The following is an 8,764-nucleotide window of genomic DNA, read 5'->3' as shown; positions in this document are numbered from 1 at the left end:
GGAGGTGGAGAGAGGGAGGTAGAGAGAGGGAGGGAGGTAGAGAGAGAGGGAGGGAGGTAGAGAGAGAGGGAGGGAGGTAGAGAGAGGGAGGGAGGTAGAGAGAGAGAGGGAGGTAGAGAGAGAGAGGGAGGTAGAGAGAGAGGGAGGTAGAGAGAGAGGGAGGTAGAGAGAGAGGGAGGTAGAGGGAGGGAGGTAGAGAGGGAGAGAGAGGGAGGGAGGTACAGAGAGAGGGATAGAGGGAGGGAGGGAGAGAGGGAGAGAGGGAGGTAGAGAGAGAGGGAGGTAGAGAGAGAGGGAGGGAGGTAGAGAGAGAGGGAGGTAGAGAGAGAGAGAGAGAGAGGGAGGTAGAGAGAGAGGGAGGTAGAGAGAGAGAGAGAGAGGGAGGTAGAGAGGGAGGAGGTCTAACAGGTCTTGTTTCTCTCAGGTTGTAACGTGACGATCCACAACCGATGCAGAGACTCTCTGGCCAGCTGTGCCAAGATGAAGCAGAGGGTAAGAATGACCCTTGACCCTGACTAACCCTGACCCTGACTAACCCTGACCCTGACTCTGACCCTGACTAACCCTGACCCTGACTCTGACCCTGACTAACCCTGACCCTGACTCTGACCCTGACTAACCCTGACCCTGACTAACCCTGACCCTGACTCTGACCCTGACTAACCCTGACCCTGACTCTGACCCTGACTAACCCTGACCCTGACTAACCCTGACCCTGACTAACCCTGACCCTGACTAACCCTGACCCTGACTAACCCTGACCCTGACTAACCCTGACCCTGACCCTGACCCTGACCCTGACTAACCCTGACTCTGACTAATAGTAATAATAATAATTCATTACATTTATATAGCGCTTTTCCGAGGCTCAAAGACGCTGACAATATAGGAGATACGGAAAACACAAAAACAACATTAACATGGAACACAGAGTCAGCGAACGGGGGGGGGGGGGTGGTGGGGACAGGGGAGGTGGTTATGGGTAGGGGAGGCTGTATGCATATCAGGGGGGGGTGGCAGGGTTAGGGGAGATGGGTAGGGGTAGGGGAGGTTGTATGCGTGTCCAGGGGGGGGGCGGGGGTGGCCGGGATGGGGGAGATGGCTAGGGGTAGGGGAGGCTGTAGGCGTGGGAGAACAGGTAGGTTTTGAGGTGGGATTTAAAAGTGAGGAGTGAGGGTGAGTCTCTGAGTGGTTGAGGGAGAGAGTTCCAGAGGCGGGGTGCAGCTCGTGAAAAGGCACGGTGACCGAAGCCTTTGAGTTTTGAGGGTGGGACAGTGAGGGGAACAATGGATGAGGATCGGAGGGTACGGGTAGGGCGGTGGGGGAGAAGGAGGTCAGTCAGGTAAGGGGGGGCCAGGCTATGGAGGGCTTTGTATGTGAGGATGAGGACTTTGAAATGGATACGTTCTTTGATGGGGAGCCAGTGGAGAGAGTGGAGGATAGGAGTGATGTGGTCACGGGAGCGGGTGTTTGAGAGGAGACTAACCCTGACTGACCCTGACTGACCCTAACTAACCCTGACTGACCCTGACTGACCCTGACTGACCCTGACCCTCACCACCAGGACCATGGACTGTATATGGCACCTTTATCCAAAGCGCTTTACAACGGCCTCTCATTCACACATTCACACACCAATGGCGGCAAGCTGCCATGCAAGGCGCCGGCCCGCTCACTGGGAGCAATTTTGGGGTTCAGTGTCTTGCCCAAGGACACCTCGACATGTGGCCAGCCGGGGCTCGAACCACCGATCTGCCAACCTTGCGATCATTAGACTGTGGCTCAACCTCCTGAGACACAGCCCCCCCTGAGGACCATGTGACTAACTGTTCTCTGTTTCCGTAGCAACAGAAGATGCAGAACGTTACCCTGCGAACCAAGAGTGAGTCCTGACACACACACACACACAGACACACACACACACACACACACACACACACACACAGTAAATATATATACTGTATATGTTATAGTTGGAAGGTTGAAGTCATTTTTAACTCCACAGACTTCATGTTAACAAACTATAGTTTTATAGTCACACATTATTTTGGCAACAATTATTTAACAGATTATTTAACTGTTCTTCTTCTTTCGTGTAACGTCAGAGGTCCAACTCGGTGTCGCGTAGCCATGCCCGCATCTCTGGTTCTAAGTCGAAGAGGCTGGCTTCTGAAGGTGGTCTATATAAGGGGCAGATGGTGATTATATGGTCGGCGGTCTGCTCTGGGTCACCGCATTCGCATGCCGCACTGTCCGCCAGGCCCCACGCCTTCATTGATGTTTTAAAGCGACCGACACCAGTTCGTAGACGGTTCAGTGTGGTCCATTGCCGGCGTGGTAGGTCGTCTCCTCCAATGGCGCCATCTCCTGGGTCCCAGATGTAGCGGTGGATTCGGGAGGGCCCGGCTGACTCCCACTCCTGCTTCCAAGCTGCTGCCAACCATGCATCTCTGGAGATGTCCTCAGAGGTGGAGTTGAGCATGTCTTGTGCTGCCTTGTTGTAAGGGTGGCGGGTCTTGAGTCTGCTTGGAGGTGCTGGTGTTATGGTGGTGTTGTGCAGGATGTGCCAGTCATACTTTTGTGCCTTCCTGGCCAGGGCGAGGGTGGCAGCCTCCCGTCGGAGGCCGGCCGGTGCTATTCCCGCGAGGACTGGCAAGAGGGACACAGGGGTAGGCTTCAAGCATCCAGTTATTATTCTGAGGGAGATATTGATAGCCACGTCGACCTTTCTCGCATGAGGGCTTCTGCACCAGACTGGGGCGCAGTATTCCGCTGCAGAGAAGACCAGGGCTTGGGTGGATATTCTTAGTGTCTTAGTGGAGGCTCCCCAGGTTGTATTTAACTGTATTTCACTATATCACAGTTCCAGTGGGTCAGAAGTTCACATACACTAAGTTGGCTGAGCCTTTAAACAGTTTGGAACATTCCAGAATATGATGTCATGGCTTTAGAAGCTTCTGATAGGCTAATTGACACCATTTGAGTACTTACATTTACATGTTTGGCATTTAGCAGACGTCTTATTCCAAAGCGACTTACTTATTTATTTATTATTTATTTATTAGTTATTTGACTAAGCAAGTGAATCATCAATCCACCAGTCGTAGCAGGAAGAGTAATCCAGCTCAGGCCCGGGGCCACTGATAAAAAACTGAAAAACCTTCTTCTAAATCTAGCCTTTTTAAAAAAATAGACACTGGAGAAACAGAGAAACAGTACAAGGGGGTCAATAGAAGTCTTTAGGGGACACAGTAGAGGGGAAAAGCGGGTGTCTCAGGAGACACAGTGCTGCGGGGTAGTAGATGTCTCAGGAGGAGCAGTTAAGGTGTAGCCTGAAGAGATGGAGGTCTTCAGTCTACGACGGAAGTGACTCTGCAGTTCTGACAGCCGTGGGAAGCTCATTCCACCAGCGGGGAGCCAGTGTAGTGAAGAGACGTGACCAGGCAGCGTGACTGCCGTGTTGGCGTAGAGGTGGTGGGGCCAGTCGGCCAGCAGAGGTGGAGGAGCGGAGGGAACAGGCTGGAGTTTGGGGGGTGACCATTTCCTTCAGGTAGGTGGTCCCCATGTGAGGAGATTACCGAGCCAAAAGACTTGGTGTAGAGAGAGAACAGTAGGGGCCCTAGGATGGAGCCATGGGGTACCTCAGTGGTGAGGGTTCGTGGAGAAGATAGCGATTCTCTCCAGGTCACCTGGTAGGAGCGGCCCGCCAGGTAGGAAGCAAACCAGGAGTGTGCGGTGCCAGAGATGCCCAGTTCTGAGAGGATGGAGAGAAGGATCTGGTGGTTGACTGTGTGGAAGGCAGCAGACAGGTCCAGGAGGATGAGAACAGAGGAGAGGGAGGAAGCTTGGGCAGAGTGGAGGGCTTCCGTGACAGCAAGGAGAGCAGTCTCAGTGGAATGCCCAGCCTTGAAGCCGGATTGGTGGGGGTCCAAGTGTTCCATCTTCCGGAGATAGTCAGTCAGTTGTTTAGATGCCGCGCGTTCAAGGGTTTTGGAAGGGAAGGAGAGAAGGGATACAGGTCTGTAATTGTGGACAGATGAAGGGTCAAGGGAAGGTTTCTTGAGGAGAGGCTTTACTCTGGCGGCTGGGACAGACCACAGTACTTGTGGTATTTTAAGGCCTCAAACTCAGAACCTCTTTTCTTGACATCTAGTGGTGGGTAGAGGTGATCTAGTGGATAGTGAGTAAGACTTGGGAACACCACCACTAGTGTGTCCTTGAGTAAGACCTGGGAACACCACCACTAGTGTGTCCTTGAGTAAGACCTGGGAACACCACCACTAGTGTGTCCTTGAGTAAGACCTGGGAACACCACCACTAGTGTGTCCTTGAGTAAGACCTGGGAACACCACCACTAATGTGTCCTCCACCTCCTCTTCCTCTTCCTCCTGCTCCTCCTCTTCCTCCTCCTCCTCCTCCCCCTCTTCCCCCCCCCCTTCCCCCCAACTCCCCCCCCAGCCCCGTTGCTAAGGGAACGGCCCAGCTCAGCCATCTATGCGTCAGACGTGCGTCAGGCTCTGCTGGGGTCGCGGAGACGCTCCCACCTCTCCTTGGCCAAGAGCGTCTCCAACGTTTACCTCGCAGGGTGAGTCCTGATGATGTCATACTGATGATGTCAGTCCTGCCCAGGGTTAGGGTTAGGGTGAGACCTGCCCAGGGTGCCATGGGCCGGGTCAGGAGGGAGGTGTGTGTGTGTGTGCGTGTCAGGACAGGAGCATGCTATTCACAGTGATTCATACATTATTGTGTATTGTACTTGTGTACTATTGTAACTGTGTGTCTGTCTGTTGCCCCATGCTTGGATGTGTGTGTGTGTGTGTGTGTGTGTGTGTGTGTGTGTCTGTCCCTGTGTGTGTGTGTGTGTGTGTGTGCGTGTATGTGTGTGTGTGTGTGTGTGTGTGTGTGTGTGTGTGTGTGTGCAGGGCTGATGACTCTCCTCTGCGTAGGATGTTGTCTCAGAGCTCAGAGACACTGAACTTCCGGAGCAGAGCTGTCAGCATGGAGTCACTAAACGACGAGGGTGAGGAGGAAGGAGGAGGGAGGAGGGAGGAGGGGGGAGGGAGGAGGGAGGAGGGGGGAGGGGGGAGGGGGGAGGAGGGGGAGGGAGGTATCAGCATGGAGTCACTAAACGACGAGGGTGAGGAGGGAGGAGGGGGGAGGGGGGGGAGGGTGGTGTCAGCATGGAGTCACTAAACGACGAGGGGGAGGGGGGATGGGCTGGGGGAGGAGGAGGGGAGGAGTGGAGGGTGCAATTTTGTTCTTTTTATGATGTGTCCCAATGGAAGCATGTAGAGATTGAATAGAAGGGGGCCAAGGATTGACCCTTGGGGAACCCCACATGTCATTTTAATTTTGGGGTGCGTGTGTGTGTGTGTGTGTGTGTGTGTAGGGGAGGTGAACTATGCATCTGTGCTGGAGGAGGTGGAGGCGGAGGGGCGTGGCCTAGCGGGGGGGCGGGGCTTAGAGGCAGACAGCTGGAGCGTCGCCGTAGACTCCGCCTACCTGCAGGGCCACCGCCGTGATGTCATCAGGAGACAGGACGTCATCTACGGTACGACACACACACACACGCACACACACACACGCGCACGCACGCACACGTGCACGCACACACGCACACGCACGCACACGCACACACACACACGCACGCACATACACCACACACACAGCATCGGGGGTGTTTGATGAAATATTAGAGAACACTTCTGAATTGTCACTACACAGACTGAACATGCCAGGCTTTACAGACTGAACATGCTAGGCTTTACAGACTGAACATGCTAGGCTTTACAGACTGAACATGCTAGGCTTTACAGTGGAGTGTTTGTACAGCGTTGCGGCAGGCCTGAATATGGAAACGACACCCTCTGAAATCAGATCCACAACTCGGTCATGCCTCCATATGTAGAGCCCTTTATAATAATAATAATAATAATAATGGATTTTATTTATAGAGCACTTTACATTTCAAGAATCTCAAAGTGCTACAGTCAATAAAAGAAACAAAAACAGCACAACACAATAAAGATCACTAAAAACATCAAAAGCAGAAAGGTTAAAAAGACACTGTGGCATAAAACTAAAGAAAAAAATAAATACAAATCTGGCTACTGGAACGCTTTGTTAAAAAGATGAGTCTTAAGTCCGCTCTTAAAAGAGTCGACCGACTGTGGTGCTCTCAGGTGGGCAGGGAGGGCGTTCCACAGTTCGGGGGCGATGGAGCAGAAGGCCCGGTCTCCCATGGAGCGGAGGTGGGTTTTGGTGGGTTTGAGGAGGTTTGCATTTGATGAGCGGAGAGTGCGAGTGGAGGGGCTGTGGGATTTGACCAGGTCCTTGAGGTAAGGGGGTGCGTTGCCGTGAATGCATTGATGAGTTAACAGTGAGATTTTGTAAATGATCCGAGAGGAGATGGGAAGCCAGTGTAGTGAGTGGAGGATGGGTGTGATGTGATCGTATTTGCGCACTCTCATCAGGATCCTAGCAGCGCTGTTCTGAATGTACTGGAGCTTCTGAAGGCTCTTGCTAGGGATCCCGGTGAGAAGTGCGTTGCAGTAGTCGAGCCTGGAGGAGACAAAGGCATGGACTAACTTCTCGGCATCGGGCAAAGACAGGGTGGGGCTTTATATGCATGACAACCATTTAAGATGTGGGGCATGGTTTCCTGGCTCCAACACACACACACACACACACACACACACTAACCCTAGCCCTGTTATTAAGGTGTTGTAATTGTGTCTCCAGAGCTCATCCAGACACACACACACACACACACACACACTCACTCACACACACACACACACACACACACACACACTCACACTCTCACACACACACACACACACACACACACACTCACTCACACACACACACACTCACACACACACACTCACTCACACACACACACACACACACACACACACTCACACACACACACACACACACTCACACACACACACTCTAACCCCTACCTGCTGCCAGCAGAGCTGATCCAGACGGAGCTCCACCACCTGCGGACCCTCAGGATCATGGAGGTGGTGTGGCGGGGGGGTCTGGTGGAGGCGGGGCTGGACCCCCCCCTGGCCCACGCCCTGTTCCCCTGCCTGGACCGCCTGCTGGCGCTGCACACACACTTCCTGTCTGGACTCCTGCAGCGCCGCAGCCTCAGCCTGCAGCCCGGCTCAACACACAACTTCACCATCACACACCTGGCAGACCTGCTGCTGCAGCAGGTAACCATGGAGACACACACACACACACACTCTAGCACCTGTAACACAGGATTAGGGTTAGGCTAGCGATAGCAGCAGATATGGAGCAACACCTGGCTGACTGTTTAGCCTTTCTCTTGGAGATGTGGGCCATCTGAAGGCCTCTAACCATCGTGTGTGTGTGTGTGTGTGTGTGTGTGTGTGTGTGTGTGTGTGTGTGTGTAGTTCTCAGGGCCGTGTGCAGAGGAGATGAGGAGGACCTACGCTGAGTTCTGCTCCAGACAGCAGACAGCTGTCAAGCTCTATAAAGACCTGCTGGCCCGGGACAAGAGATGCCAGGGGTTCATACGGGTGAGGAGGGGGAGTTATTTTCAGTGGATGACATCATCAGTATGACATCATCATTTGAAAGCTGCACTTTCATAATCTGGACATGAGTGAAACCCCCATCCCCCTCTCTCTCCTCTCCTCCTCCCCCTCTCTCTCCTCTCCTCTTCTCCTCCTCCTCCTCTCCTCCTCTCCTCCTCCTCCTCCTCTCTCCTCTCCTCCTCTTCCTCCTCTCTCCTCTCCTCTCTCCTCCTCCTCCTCCTCTCATCCTCCCTCTTTCCTCTCTCTCCTCCTCCTCCTCTTCATCCCTCCATCTCTCAGAAGGTGAGTCGTGGTCCTCTGCTCCGTCGTCATGGCGTCCAGGAGTGCATCCTATTGGTCACCCAGCGGATCACCAAGTACCCGGTCCTCATCCAGCGTATCCATGACAACACCAAGGGTGAGAGGCCACGCCCACTTCACACAACAACACTTCCTATTGGTGGAGGAGGTAGAACACCAGGGGAGGCTGGTGGAGGTAGAACACCAGGGGAGGCTGGGGGAGGTAGAACACCAGGGGAGGCTGGGGGAGGTAGAACACCAGGGGGAGGCTGGTGGAGGTAGAACACCAGGGGAGGTTGGGGGAGGTAGAACACCAGGGGAGGCTGGGGGAGGTAGAACACCAGGGGGAGGCTGGGGGAGGTAGAAGGGTTAGGGTCTAAGGGGGCGTGTCCATGCTAAGGGGGCGTGTCCATGCTAAGGGGGCGTGTCCTGTGTCCACAGACAGTGAGGAGGAGGCGGAGTCTCTGGGCCAGGCGCTGAGGCTCATCAGACAGATGCTGAGCTCAGTAGACCAACAGGTAATATACCTATATACCTAATACACCTAACCCTATACCTATACTATACACACCTAACCTAACCCTAACTCTATATATATATATACACTACTGTAGACCAACAGGTATGATACACACCTCTACCCCACCCCCACTCCCCCCCCTCCCTCTCCCTCCCTCCCCCCTCTCCCCTCCCTCCCTCCCTCCCCCCCCTCCCCCCCTCCCTCCCCCCCTCCCCCTCCCCCCCCCTCCCTCCCCCTCTCCCTCCCTCCCCCCTCTCCCTCCCCTCCCCCCCTCCCCCTCCCTCCCTCCCTCCCTCCCTCCCTCCCTCTCCCCTCCCTCCCCCCCTCTCCCTCCCTCCCCACCCACCCTCCCCCTCCCCCTCCCTCTCCCTCCCTCCCCCTCCCTCTC

The 8,764-nt window shown here is 54.4% G+C and overlaps 1 pseudogene across 1 annotated transcript in view; it reads left to right on the top strand.

Annotated features, from left to right (window-relative positions):
- LOC308158413 (rho guanine nucleotide exchange factor 2-like) overlaps window positions 1-8,764 on the top strand; it is a 36,831-nt pseudogene that overhangs the window by 9,966 nt on the left and 18,101 nt on the right. Inside the window, exons 6-14 of the transcript in view lie at window positions 425-492; window positions 1,846-1,882; window positions 4,459-4,585; window positions 4,923-5,020; window positions 5,390-5,551; window positions 6,982-7,229; window positions 7,434-7,559; window positions 7,857-7,974; window positions 8,298-8,374. The product of the transcript in view is annotated as a rho guanine nucleotide exchange factor 2-like (transcript). The remainder of the gene's footprint in view (window positions 1-424; window positions 493-1,845; window positions 1,883-4,458; window positions 4,586-4,922; window positions 5,021-5,389; window positions 5,552-6,981; window positions 7,230-7,433; window positions 7,560-7,856; window positions 7,975-8,297; window positions 8,375-8,764) is intronic.

The sequence above is a fragment of the Nansenia antarctica genome (genome assembly GCF_963989245.1).
Source record: "Nansenia antarctica genome assembly, chromosome: 5".
In the NCBI taxonomy this organism is placed as follows: Eukaryota; Metazoa; Chordata; class Actinopteri; order Argentiniformes; family Microstomatidae; genus Nansenia; species Nansenia antarctica.
The sequence above is the reverse complement of the archived record's forward strand: the minus strand, read 5'-3'. Positions and strand labels throughout refer to the sequence as shown.